This window comes from Tiliqua scincoides, chromosome 1 (genome assembly GCF_035046505.1).
Source record: "Tiliqua scincoides isolate rTilSci1 chromosome 1, rTilSci1.hap2, whole genome shotgun sequence".
Lineage (NCBI taxonomy): Eukaryota > Metazoa > Chordata > Lepidosauria > Squamata > Scincidae > Tiliqua > Tiliqua scincoides.
The window spans coordinates 226,793,927-226,808,345 of record NC_089821.1 but is presented as its reverse complement, the minus strand read 5'-3'; positions in this window follow the sequence as shown (position 1 = coordinate 226,808,345).

Below are 14,419 nucleotides of genomic sequence, written 5' to 3'. Positions count from 1 at the left end.
CCCCCGCCCACACACAGCTCATTGTCTCCTGCGTCCTGCTCTGTCTTGGGTGCCAAAGATGTCCAAAGATGCCTCCATGGGCAGAAGGTCACTTGCTTGCTCCCTCCCACAATAGTGATTGGCTGGCTGGCTCACTCACCTCTCCCCCACCCTCACTGCTTGCCTGCCCCAGAGATAAGGCGGGGCAATGATTCAGGCTGCTTCTCTGGGAAGAAATTTTTCACCTTATAGGCGAGTATCTACGGTATCTAATCCTTCACCTATATACTCCTACCTGTCCTCTCAGGTCATCTGAGGGGGCCCTTCTGACTCTGCCACCATCAGTAGAGGTGAGGGGAGTGGCAGCCAGGAATAAGGCCTTCTTGGTGGTGGTGCCCCGTTTATGGAATTCCCTTCCCCTGGAATTGAGAACAGCTTCCTCTCTGGAGACCTTTTGGTGGGGCCTCAAGACCTTATTTATGAAGGCCTTTAACTGACACTGGGGGCTGGTTCTTTTTAAATGACATATTTTAATTGTGATGATCCTGGGTTTGTCGCAAGGTTGAAAACGCAACTCAAGAATAACTCGGTACTCAGGAGTGAAGGTTCACAAGCTTTATTTGAATTGCATGCAATTGGTCTGCGGGACTCGTGTCCAAAGCATGGACCCAGTTTGATGGTGTCACAGAACTTTTATAGATTTCTCAGCCCTTTGTCTGAAAATTTAGACTTCCCATTGGCTGAAATGTAGCATCAGAAATGGGGATAATTCCTAATAGGATACAGATAAGATTTCATTTGCATTAAAGATAGAAAATAAGTGGGCAAAATCATTGATTGGCTCTGATTTACATACAGGTGGGGTTTCACCTTAAAACTTAGCCAAAATTACACAATTCCCAAAAGTTTTCAAAAACCAGCAGGGTACGCTATATTTCCATTTACTCAGTTTTGAACCTTATTCACATCCATCATTTCAATTACGAGTGTTTTTGACATGTCCTCTTACCAACTTCTTTAAAAGAGGGTACAAAATTACTTAAACACAGGTGTGAAGACGTCATCTTTGGCAGAACTTCAGACCCATTTCTTGACATGTCCATCTTGTTAGTGCGCCCTGATACAGCCCTCTTATCTTTTACACCTGTTGCTTAACATAACACAGCAAAGTAGCTTTTGGTTCCTTTTATTAAAAGCTTTTCCAAAGCTTTACTAAAACTTCTATAATTCTATATAACTATTGTGACCAGTTGCCTTGAGTACATTGGTATTAAGGGATCACTTGGTTTCCATATGTCTTTTGTCCTAAAAGCATAAAGTATGAAAGCTTTTTAACTTTTGTCTTTATTTCTTGCTAAGGAGTGACTTTATTCCTCTTCAGTAGTTGCCTAGCACCGGCTATCTCTTGAGCTACAAAGTGTAAACTCCCTGAGCTGAGGTTTCAGCCAGCTTCTTTCAGTCAAACTAAAATGATTCTTTCTAAACACCAAGCAGCTTTTTTCACTACCTTATGTGTTACTATGCTTATACTGGGCTATCCAGTGGTTTTTACGGTCTAGGGTCAAAGGTCACCTTGTCTCAGGTTTAAGAACAGAAGAGCCCCGCTGGATCAGGCCAAAGGCCCATCTAGTCCAGCTTCCTGTATCTCACAGTGGCCCACCAAATACCCCAGGGGGCACACAAGACAACAGACAGAACCTGCATCCTGGTGCCCTCCCCTGCATCTGGCAATCAGAGGCGGCCTGCCTCTAAAACCAAGAGCTTGCGTATACTTACTATGACTTATAACCCGTAATGAACTTTCTTCCATCTTTCCTAACTCTCCCGACACTCAACTTTAGTGGATGTCCCCTGGTTCTGGTGTTATGCGAGAGGGAAAAGAGCGTCTCTATCCACTCTGTCCATCCCCTGCATGATTTTGTATGTCTCAATCATGCCCTTTTCTAGACTGAAGAGGCCCAAACACTGTAGCCTTTCCTCCTAAGGGACGTGCCCCAGCCCCGTAATCATTTTTGTTGCTCTCTTTTGCACCTTTTCCATCTCCACTATATCCTTTTTCAGATGTGGCGACCAGAACAGGACGCAATACTCCAGGTGTGGCCTAACCATTGGCCACAATTAAAAGGGTTTTAATTGTTTTTAATGTATATTGTTTTATGTTGATATTGTTAACCATCTTGAGTTCCCTTTAGTGTGGAGAAAGGCGGGACATTAAATAAATAAATAAATAAATACCTTTAGTGCAGCTGCCATTAACATGCTGTGTATTGGTCACCACACCTGCAAAACATGGTAAAGTTGGAAAAGGAGCAAGTGAGCAGCCAAAATGCTCAGCGGACTGAAACAGCTTTCTTAAAACATAAAGCAATGGTGGGATGCTTTTACTTGGGGGGGGGGGGGGAGGCAATTTAGGGAGTTATCAGGCTTAAAACATTATGCATGATATGGAAAGATGGTTTTCCATCTCACAATACTGGAACTAGGCATCATCCAATAAAGTGGATCAGCAGGCAATTTAGGACAGACACAAGGAGATGTACTTCAGCACATAACCAGCCTTTGGAATTCACTTGAAGGGCTTTAAAAGGAAACTGGACACATTCATGGAGAACAGGTTTTTCAATGGTTACTGGTCAGAACAGCCTGAATGGAAAGAGGATTGGGCTTGATATTCTAGGTCCCTTCCACCTCCATTTCATGATGGTGATGTACTACCTCCCAGGCTCAGCTGCACCATACCTCTGAAAACCAGTTGTGGAGGGAGGGAGAGAAGTAAGCTTTGCTCAGCGGTTTGTGGGCAACAGGATGTGGGGCTAGATGGGCCTTTAACCTGATCCTACAGAGCTTTTCTTATGGAACTCTCCTCCACACCTGTCACTTGTCTGGTTTGTCATGGCTTTGGATACTGGTAGCAATCAACTCTCTTAGTTTGAACTGAGTTGCAGGCTGGGAGTGGGTGCTGCTAGGTGCTGTGCCAGGCATCTGTCCAGCTTATCCCCCAGACAGACAAGATGCACAATCAGAATGTACAAAATCCTGCATAAAATGTGGATTCTGCATATACCTCGACCTCTGCTATAACGTCCAACAGGCTCCCCTTCTATTTTATCTTTCTCTTCTCTCACCGCTGCAAACACCATTTCCTAAGATTGCACTGCGTCCCTTATCTGCACTGATCAGAATGGCTACAGTGAAAGTAATGGGCAGATGGGCATAAAATCTGTGCTCAGATGGGTGGTTCTAGTGGCAATACCCGGCCATAGCCCAATTACAGAACATATGTGCTGCATGCAGATGGTACCAGGTTTAAACCCTGGCATTTCTAGCTGTGGCAGGGGAAAAACACCTGTTCAAAACCCTGGAGAGCTGCTACCTGGTGGTGTAGACACTACAGGGCTAGAGGAACCAATGCTCAGACCCGGTTTATTTGTTCAGTGCTGGTGTTGATGTTCCATTCTGTGCTATAGCTGGGCCAGCTATTTTTGTGGCTCTTAGGATTTTGGGAATGTCATCTTAGCTCTTGACAGGAAATCCAGCTCGAGTTCTGCTCCACCCCCTTACTCCAGTAAAAAAGAGACAATAAAGAAAGAAGCAATAGTTTTATATTTCACTGTATTTCAAAGCTGTCGGTTGTAAACAAACTTTGTTTGAAACAGGGAAAAAAAGATCACATGACAACATATCGGAGTGATACTATAAATCCATTCAGTTGTTTTGTTGTTACCACACTTCACATTTGGGAACTCAGAAATTAGCTCATGGTGTAGAAAACTTGTAAAAATTTTATTGCAAGCGTGCCTTGGTGTAGAACAAAAAAACCATAGTCACAAAAGTTTAGGTCCTCACTTGAACCACTTAGCCAGCAATACAGGTGGGTACCTTCCTTGTGGATTGGGTCCCCACACCTGCATTTCCTGAACAAATACATATGTATAAAATTGATCTTAAAAGTTTCAAACCAAATGGTGAACAAAACAGCACCACACATTTAATCTACCATTGACATCTGTTAACAAAACTTTTTGTTGAACTTTTGTTTTGTTGGGAAGGAAATGGAAGCTTGCAACTGAACTGCAATTTTGTATTGTGAGCCTAGCCTGATATAACACACACAGATAGCTGAATGCACTTTTCACAACAACAGCACTACAATAGTGTTCTGTACAGTTGTTTCACTTGATGGAATGTACATTGCAAAGGTGAAAAGGGGAACTGTAAGAAACTGTAGCTTGCAGGGCTTCCAATTGGAATATCATGTCCTATCCCCAAGTATGACTGCACCTGCTTTAAGTGTCATCTAGTCCTAAGCGTAGCAGCTGTATCTTTCTAACTGAGAGGGATGGAGTCAATCAAAATTGTAGTGGCCAACACTGTCAAAGTTCAGTTGTATTGGTGGCTTTAAAAAAATTGAGAGTAACCTGCAGAAGTAGCTCCCAAACATGAAAAGATGCAACTTCAAACTACTTTCAGACTAGAGGTGAGACAAATGTCTACAACCAAATTTAATCCTTTCCAATCCCTCTGAATTCACAACCTCTGCTGGTTTCTTTTTGTAATGCCATCAGTGTTAAAAATCCATTTAGTTTGTCCTCCTCTAAATCCCACTATTTTCCAGATAACCAGAATTTTTCAAAAACTTCTGAATGCAATGCCAGATTGAAAATTTGACCAAAAAGCCAAAGCACATGAAACAAGTAGAAACCAACCCATAAATGATCCTAACTGAAAAATGAAACACTTGCAGCTTCCCCTCCTCCCCGCTACTCACATAAATTAATAACCTTCCATTTTGTGATGAAGCATGAGATCTTTAAGTCATACATTTGGACACAGCTTAATTTGTGAAGGCCAATACAAAGCTATTTGGTGAACAGCACTTAAAGGGCTGATATTGGAATGATTGGACTCCAGTATCACCGGGTTGGCACAAAATGGTCTGAGTCTTTGAAAGTTTAGAAGGATGGGCCCACTGGAGATTTTTCCCAGTTGGAGACAGGTATATGTACAGAAATGTTGCTTTCCAATCTGCACCTCACCTGTGACATCACCTTTTCTCACTTGGAAGCTCAAACAGAAGGGAGAAAAGTACCTCATGTTGTGTCTTGATTCTTGCAGTTTTTGATTTGGTATCCAGCCTGCCTTCTGCCCAGAGGAAATTGGTGTATCCTCATAGCCACATCATGCAGGCTTGCAAAATAAGCTTAGTGCATTATAGGTTGTGCCTGGTCCACTGATTTGACTCACCACTGATCCTGGGGTCCACCTTTAAATGTAACAAGGGAAAAGGCACCAAAATCCCATTTTCCTACCTTTGTGCTGTTACACTGGTTGCAAGCTTCTTGGGGTAAAGGATAGCTTTAAAGACCCACTTCCAGGTTCCTTGCTCTTCATGTGGTTGGTCTGTGGAACTTCTTGCCACATGATGTGGTGATGGTATCAGGCCTAGATGCCTTTAAAAGGGGATTCGACAAATTTCTGGAGGAAAAATCCATTATGGGTTACAAGCCTGATTTTGAACTCCTGATTTTAGAAATGAGCTATGTCAGAATGCCAGATGCAAGGGAGGGGACCAGGATGCAGGTCTCCCTGTTGTCTTGTGTGCTCCCTGAGGCATTTGGTGGGCCACTGTGAGATACAGAAAGCTGGACTACTGGACTAGATGGGCCTATGCCTGATCCAGCGGGGCTGTTCTTATTCATTGTTGTCACAGAATGTGTTGGTATTTAGACACTAGACACATTCAGCATAATTCAAAGGATTTTCCTCCAGAATTTGTTTATCCATTAACAGGCCATCTAGGCTGATACATACACATCTATAGTAGCCAACACATTCTGGGGCTACAATGGAGGAGCAAGAAACCTGGAAGTGGGTCTTTAAAACTATTTTTCCACTGATTTGGTATCCACTTTTTTTTTTTTTTTGGGGGGGGGGGGTCCACTGGGAGTTCCAGAATGGAATCCTGGTGGATAATGAGGCATGACCTGTCCTCCAACTTAGCTCCATTTTCACTTGATCCAACTAGTCAGTCTATTGCTCAGCATGACGTTACCAGATGCTAAAGAAAGTGAACTGCATTCAAATTAGATAATTCATCCCAATTCTGTACACATGTTCTAGCAAAGATCCATGATGTACCATTAAATAGATGGTGGAAGAGAGTGATGTTATTTACACCGAAGAGTTGTACAAACCACCTTATAAGGTTACTACTTCACAAAGAGTGATATGTATGTATGTATGTATGTATGTATGTATGCATATCCCCACAGACTTTATGCCTAAAATAGAGTTGCCATGAATCTGCCAAGATTCCATTACACAGCAATAAGCCTCATGGAAAATGATGCTGTTAAAAGTAAATAAAGTGGTGTGTGTATTTTCTCTGATATCTTTGCCATTGGTCCACATAAAGTCATTGGGTAGCCCTAATAAGAGCTCATCGTCACAGTGATTGCCATACGTATACCCTGTCTCAATCAGGCTGCAAGTCTCTAAGAGGAACGCTTCTGAGAACTAGCAATGCCTTGAAAATAAGTCTTGATGTGCATAAATTTGTTAGTGTTTTTAATATATAAATATAGTACTAGGTTTTAAAATATATATTATTTAACAATAAGAAAGAAAAAATGATCCCTCATTTTCTAGAAGGGATTCCTACGTAATGAATATCAGTGGTATGTGCCAGTTTGCAAATGGGGCTCAAGCCATTTACAGAAAACCACAAGATTATACATAGCAAGGAGGGCTGCAATCCTAAACACATTGACATGGGAATAAGTCCCCCTGAACTGAATAGAACTTCAGAGAAGACATACCTTGGACTGCACTGTATTTTAATCTTACAAAATGTCAGTGTAGGGCCCAATCCTATTCAATTTTCCAGAGCCGGTGCAGCTGTGCCAATGGGGTATGCGCTGCATTCCTGTAGTGGGAAGGCAGTCACAGAGGCCTCCTCAAGGTATGGGAACATTTTCCCCTTACTCTGGAGTTGCATTGCAGGTACGCTGGTGCTGGAAAATTGGATAGGATTGGGCCTGTAGTTGGCTAACAGCCACGATCCTATCCACACTTTCCTGGGAGTAAGCCCCACTGAATCGAATGGGACTTACTTCTGAGTAGATGTGCATAGGATTGGGCTGTAAGTAATGCAAATGGTAGCTGATGATTATGAAGAATTTCACAAGACTGAAATGAGGCTAACAGTCCAAGAGACACTGTGAACTCCCTACACACAAGTTCTGAGTTAGATGTCCAATTAAATGTGGAAAGTGCTTGCCAAAGAAATAGCCTTCATGTCTGAACTGAGGAGATGGGAATGATATCGCCCACAAGGCTACAGTCCTAATGAGCCACATCAAACACATCGGGTTGAGCTGCAAAGGGAATTCAGCCCTGTTGAAGCAATAGCCTGTCACAGCAACAGTTAACATGATCCTGTGTTGAACTGGGTGTCCCCCAAACCAGTGTTTCTCCAAATGTGGGTCGGGACCCACTAGGTGGGTTGTGAGTCAATTTCAGGTGGGTTCCCATTCATTTTAATATTTTATATTTAATATATTAGACTTGATGCTACCATAGTATGTGATGGGGAAACGTTATAGACCTGTACTTTTCACAAACTACTATGTATATTTTTTAACAATGACAGTAAATGGGACTTACTCCTGGGTAAGTGTGGGTACAATTGCAGCCTAGGATTGTTAAAAATGTTCCTGCTTGATGATGTCACTTCCGATCATGACATCACTTCTGGTGGGTTCTCAGATTCTCATTCTAAAAAGTGGGTCCCAGTGCTAAATGTGAGAACCAGTGTGAGAACCACTGCCCAAAACCATTTAAATGAGTATGTTAGTTGACCTAACTGTAGGTACTAGCTGTTAAATGTCTAAGGGCACAATCCTAACCCACTTTCCAGCACTGACAGAAGAGCAATGCAGGTCCGTGGTAAGGGAACAAATATTCCCCTCCATGAGTGCCACCCAACTGCAGGTTGCTGCACATATCCAATTGGCACAGCTATGCTAGTGTTGGAAAGTTGGTTAGGATTTGGGCCTAAGGCTACAATCCTATCCACACTTTCTTGGGAGTAAGTCCCATTGACTATCATAGTTAAAAGCATATGCAGAGTAGCCTGTTCAATGTACAGGTCTGTAACAGTTCCCCAAATGCAATCACATATCATGGTAGCATCAAGTATTAAAAATAAAATATTGAAATGAATGGGGACCCACCTAAAATTGGCTTGTGACCCACCTAGTGGGTCCTGACCCACAGTTTGAGAAACACTGCTCAACATGATAGGTTATTTTTCTACAAAGAAGTTGATAAAACAATTTGGGGATAATTCCATTTCAGTCTGTTTCTGAGCCAAGTGCTTGTAAAAGACTTACAAAAGGCTTGCAAAAGACTTTAGGCTTGGCACTATATATTAGGAAACTACTGCTCTGCAGGTGAAAAGTGCTTGTCCTGGTTGTCTTCCACTGTTCTGGTACGAGTATGTATCTAATGTCTGTTTTAAGCCAACAAGGACTACCGTATGTCCAGGTGGGTAGAGCACACAATGTTATACAATATTCAAGTGTGGATTCCAAGTGAAAAGCTTTTTATAGCAATCTGAATTTTATCTTAATTGTACCTTCTTTCTTACCCTGAATTAGGAAGGACGTGAATCCCCCTCTCTCTACTACGTCAGTAGCACCAGGTAATTCGTCAGCGAGACTTGAAGGGGACATTTTTGAACTCTTCAGATGGAAGGCATAATAGAAGTGCCAAACATTAATTCAGTGCAGGCTAAGCCTCAATCACCACCGACACCTGGAGGAAGCTGAGGAATAAGCCCAAAGAGGGCTCATTAGCTTGCCAGGTCAGGAAGGATTCCATTAGGCATTTGTTAGAAGAACAAAGCCGTCGGCAGGATGGGAGCATCAAAGGATGCTAGTTTGGAGTCACGGTCCTTTTGCAGAACTTTGGAAAATGTCCAACTTCATAAGTTAGGCTGCTAAGAAAGTAAAATAATGATAGCTTCGAATCAATGATTGGGTGACACAGGAGAAGTGTGTGTAGGAGTACCGATTGCAAAAAAGTCACCTATTACAAATGAGACAAAAGCTGTGACTAGAAGGGACGGCGAGGCAATGCAGAGCAACAACGTGAATTGGAGAGAGTTCTTTAAAAAAGACAACATTCTTCTTAATTGCCAAGCGCACAACTAGGGAGAGAGAAAACACCGCAGGGTCAGTGTCCCCATGAGCACAACTAGTACATTTTCTAAAATGGTTCTAAAATAGTTCCCAAACTGCAGTGGGAACACACATTCCGCACTGATGCTTTGCTTTAATGAGCAGTACCCAGTGTTCTGTTCGACAATCAACCATTCCAGAGAGAACATCTTAACAATGCAGGGAAGCACAAGACATGAGGACAGTGTGCTGTGCATAGAAAGTGGTTGCATATTATGTTGCCTGACAGCTCTTTGAAGCAGTGTAGCAGAACTGCAACACACAAAGGCCCTGATCCAGTTTTAAATCCTTGGCAATGAATGGTGCATAATAATTGGTGGCCTTGGGACACATCTGTGCCAATGGATGCATCCAGCCAGTTCAATGGGACCAGATAGGCAATGCAATGTAGATACCCATCCAGATGTGCACCTGCATCACTTATGGATGCCAAAGGCTGTTTCCATGCATGCCCCTCCCCTTCTGGACTGGGGCAACAGGGTACTTGGCAGGTGACAAATCACTGAAATTAGGTAGGCCTTTTGCTGTTATTCCTCCTAAAGACTTTTAGGCAACCTCATCTGAAGGGGCACTCAAGCTTTATCTCCTCCCATCCAGTCCTCCTTTATTAATTAGTCAGATTTGACAAGATGCTTGCTGACTGATCGTGTTGCTACTGTGATTTTATTTGTTCCAGTTGTCTAGAGATAAAAACAAAGATCTCAGCGACATACGACTGTGAATTCATCCTTTGGCTTTCTAAGACTCTCCCAATTGGCCAAGGTTTTGTATAGATGGATTTGAAAGCTAGACTTCGGAGGCCTTCATCTTATTGCAGTGGAAACTATGCGTGCAGAGCTCTGATCAGATAATAGGTAGACTGCCACTCAATCATTTGGGGGAGGGGAGGGGCTGAATTTAATCCTTTGCTCCCTCTTTCCCTTAATAACAGATAGTGGGCTATTTCCTATTATCTGACCAGGGCTCTGTACACATAGCTCAGGCTGAAGCTAGCTGGCTGAATGTTAATAAGGTGTTCTCTCTCTCCAATAAACTAATGTGAATAATATTGGACATATATCAGTAACCCCATTATACACTTTCACCATCTCTTAGTTTGCACAAAATCAAGATGATTGAAAGAATAGTGTATGAATGGATTCCCCCCCCCCCTTCCTGCATGACCAAAGCAAATTCATGTGGAGTGGAGGAGTTTAAACCCAGCTTAGTGTATGTATCTGTACAGGACATACAGCTTGCAGCATGGCATCTGTGACAGGAAATAGACAATGCTAACATAATCATATCAACATGCAAAGGTCAGCATTTATGCCCTTGAAACGTAAACCAGTTCAGTACTGATGTTAAGTTATTATTGACCCTCAGAAAATCACATTGTTTTTTCTGCGGATGAAGAACTAAAGGCAACTTTACACCAAGGGGAATATGCAACATGAACACTACCAAGCTAAAGAAAAAATCATTAAACCAAGAAAAGCAGTTCATTTACACAATTTACAGTGTTTAAAGAGGAAATAGACAAAAAAAATCTCACACACAAGATTTTTCATACCTTTTCAACAATATAATGAGAGTATGAGAGAGACTGGTTTCCTTTTCTTTCAGGATAGACTGTAAAATTACCAGACTTAAACATTTAAGAGTTGTGAGCCATCATTCTGTGTTGCTTGCTCTTTTATTGTGAACTACCTTTAGCAAGCTAACAAAAGTCAGTCAGAAGGGCATCAAGGTGGGCCCTAAAGCTCTTTGCCCAAACATCTTCCTGCAGCCCCCCCCCCCCAAAGGAGGAAAATGACTTCCCTGTAACAATCTAGCACTGGCCCCTGTCAGAATTAACTTAAACAAATACTCAGGAACCAATCCCTGAATGAAAGCTAGGGCAAAACAAGAGATAATTTTTTAAGTCCCTGGCTCTGTGTTCCCATGGATGTCTATAAGGCATGTCTTGATCGAATGACCCACACTGAAGTCAGTGAAAAGACAACCTTTTTCAGTGGGATTTGCACATGGCCCCCTCTAAGGCACAAGGCTTCACTTACAAGTGCAATGTATTTCAGGGGTGAGTTAAGAGGTACAGTATGGACTACATCCACGTCCTCATTTCTCCCGCTCGCCTTTCAGAGCTGTGTACTTCCAAGAAAGCAACTTGTTGGACCCCAGTGGGAGGAAGTATAGGAGGCTGGAGAGGCCATCACTCCTGGACACTAGTGAGATTCTGAGACTCATTCATTGACTAGCCTTGCAGTTTGAATAGTCTGTTTGTGTGGCTCTTTCCTGATGAGAAAATGGCTGCAGGTACATATACACTCCTGATTATGAAGGAGACAGAGCACGCCAACACATGGGCAGAGTTAATGTTCCTAATACCAGGGGGAAAAAGAGAGTGCACAATAGCACAGCATTGTTACTTCCCCTTCTGGAAAGAGCAGCACTGATACCCTACTCTGGTGGTTCCCAAACTATGAGCTGGGGCTCCCTGGGGAAAAACCTGCAGACCTTTACAATGTATAGCCCTAATGGAGAGTCACACCCAGTGGCCCAGTAGGTCATTCGACCTGTCAGTTGACAACATTTGGGAACCACAGTCCTACTACAAATCTATCATCCATCTTTAAACCCCTGGGTAAGATAACCCAGCCAGGCTGTCTGGAATTTTGGCCCTTGGCTGCCATAGGAGAAGCAGGAGTGAAAGAACTGGCATTCTCACCAGAGAGCCAACACTGATGCTTTCCCAGAGGAAATAGCAGTATTTTACAGGCTATTGAATGGAAATTTTCAATCAGCTTTTATTTGTATGATACTTCACATGAAGCAGGTATTTCCCCTAGTAACATGGGTGACATTTTAAATACTGTATAATGGAATGGAAGGCCATAGACAATTTGCATATTTTAGTTGTGCACAAGTTTTTTTGTGCTGGTGGCCATTCTGGGGGCACCATTTGTGCTATTGTGTGAAGAATGATGGGGCGATTTTTAGGCTGCCCTGAAGATAGTTAATATAGGACACAATCCTAACCAGGTCTACTCAGAAGTAAGTCCTATTGTGTTCAATGGGTCTTACTCCCAGGAAAGTGAAGTTAGGATTGCAGCCACAGTCTTCAAGATTGAGGGTATTATGGTCCAGCCATCATACTATTTTGTTGGCAAACCATCAACACTGCAAAGCAGAAGGAGAACCAAAAGTATTGAGAGTCATATGATCATGACACTGGTGGAGAACAGCTGGAGGAGGAGGATTTAGTCCACAAATGTTCTTACAAAACCCTAATGGTCTTTAAGGTGCCATCAGACTCTTCCTTGTTTTTGCTTCAGCAGACTTGCAAGGCTATCCTTTTGGAATTGGTCACCTTGGAAGACAGCTGACCACTGAAGAAGGGTTTGATTCCACTACTGAAACATGGCTGAATGGTAATGTATACATCAATGTGTCAGGACTGGCTTGTACTTGGATGTTTGTGAAAAATGCAGTCTCTCTTTGAGCAGGTGCTCTTACAGTTAAATAGAAGGTATGTGCTTCTGGATTGGCTCTGGACAAAAGATAGTGGCCTGAATTGACAGGGCTAATAATGCTCTGTCTAATCCCCAATTTTTCCATGATGACCATTTTCTTTGACTTTAGGTCACATCTACATCTGCCTGGCCACATCAGTAGGTGCCCCAAGTTCAAGCTTTTCCTAATCTGAATTTCTGTTTATTCCAGTTGGATGTCACATAAACAATAACTTGCATCATGTGCTTTGAAAAATAGACCCTTTCCATTTTTGCTTAAACAAAATGGTAGTGTGCAGTTAAAGAGAGAACAAATATTTATTATTTCCTGTTGTGACTAAAAGTGTGCTTCCTGATAGCAGTCTTTATCTTATGATAAGAATAATGTAGGCATCCACCTTAAGTACTTTGATGTACTGAGTTATGGATTTAAGTTGTGATTAATGATGTAGTGAAGAGGGATGCTCCTTTTCAACTTGTGTTTTTATCCATGGATACTGCATGCTTTCCTTCCTTCCTTCCTTCCTTCCCCTCAATTTTTAATGACAACTTTCTAACAAAGAGTCATATTAGGGTAAGCCCAATGCCATAAACTCCAAGTGGGTTCCCCATTACAGGTGGTTAGTCACAAGCAAAGCATTTCTTATTTTGTTTCTGTAATGTCAATGTATAGCAGCATGACTCTTTAAAAGAAAAAAAAATTGTAATACTTTTTTAGATGCATCATTTTGCAAATTTACAACTTTTATGGAAAGTATCTGCATCTAACAACTCCTATAGAATTTTCCCAGAGCCCTAATAAACAACACATTTTGTTTTATTGGACTACTCTTTCCTGCCAAGTTTGTGCAAACATCAAATAAAAATGCACAGCAAATCAGTCCTGCCATGGGAGGACAAAAGGAGAAGTGCCTTACATTATGGTCCCAGTCCAAGAATGCTCTCATACAGCAAAGCATTATGTGCCTCCAGTACTGGATGCACAGAAAATGCAGACATTAGATATGGAGACAATTTGCACTGGGAAACCCACCCCCTTCTGTTTGGTGTACAGATCAGAGGGTGACTCTGTTTGCATGCATACAGTGGCATTCTGCTATGCAGTCTTCTGGATTTGCTTCCTTTTACCCTGTGTTATAGGAGCAGAAATGCAAATGCTCCAAAGATCACTACCTTAGCTGCAAGGTGAACCAGGTTTGTTTATGAAATTCTTACAAGAAAATTAACAGAACTAATGTCAAGGAGAAGTGGGTGCCTCAGATGCTCTCTCTCTCTCTCTCTCTCTCTCTCTCTCTCTCTCTCTCTCTCTCTCTCATTTCTTGCCCTGTGTACAGTGCTGAGATGTGATGCTGGGTGTCATACTCATGGAATTACATCTGTTATGCTTCTACTATGGCATCACTGAAGCAGACTTCAGCAAAATGAGTTTAGCCTGGTTTAGTAAGCCCTCTGGTTTCCAAATCAGTTATTAAAAAAAAGAAAAATTACATCTCCCTAAATTATATACCTGACTAAAATCCAAAAACATTGCAAGAAAATAAAATCTTCGCCCGTTTACTAAGTCCCGCCTGCCATTGCCAACTGACTGGCTTGCAAAATATATTTATTCATTTTAAAATATTTCTCTTCTAGAAGCCCCTTCATGACCCTGGACCAGATGCGGAGCACTCTCAACCACAAGCAGTGCACCTCTGTGGCAATCATAGA